The sequence below is a fragment of the Chrysochloris asiatica genome, unplaced genomic scaffold (assembly GCF_000296735.1).
Source record: "Chrysochloris asiatica unplaced genomic scaffold, ChrAsi1.0 scaffold00187, whole genome shotgun sequence".
In the NCBI taxonomy this organism is placed as follows: domain Eukaryota; kingdom Metazoa; phylum Chordata; class Mammalia; order Afrosoricida; family Chrysochloridae; genus Chrysochloris; species Chrysochloris asiatica.
The window spans coordinates 5832159-5832822 of NW_006408705.1; positions in this window are offsets into that span (position 1 = coordinate 5832159).

Here is a 664-nt window from a genome sequence, read left to right on the forward strand (position 1 = left end):
TTTGATTGCATCAGGATTGATATCGACATTTAAAATGACACTTTCCACATAAAACCAAATGGCCACCACTCGTCTGTCTGACATGCTATGGTGGCTTGAATTGCTGTGATTCTGAGGGCTACACCACCAGTGTTTTAAATAACCTGCAGGGTCACCAATGGTGGACAGGTTTCAGATGAGCTTCCAGACAAAGACAGACTAAGAAGAAAGAGTAATAAACTACTTCTGAATAGTTAGGCACTGAAAACCTTATGAATAGCACAGAAACTCTGTCAGATACAGTGCAGCAAAATGAGCCCCTCAGGTTGGAAAGCACTCAAAATGTGACTGGGGAAGAGATGCCTCCTCAAAGTAGAGTTGACCATGATGACAAGAATGGAGTTAAGCTTGTGGTAGAAAAGCCCACAGAACCTTCATTTGCTGATGGGCCACACTCAAAATGAAGAGAAACAACTGTGAACATCCATTGAAAATTGGAACATGGAATGTATGAAGTATGAATCTGGGAAAATTGGAAGTTGTTAAAAATGAAATGGAATGTATCAACATCAATATCTTAGGCATTAGTCAGCTGAAATGGACTGATATTGGCCATTTTGAATCTGACAACCACATGGTTTACTATGCAGGGAATGACAAATTGAAAAGGAATGGTGTTGCATTC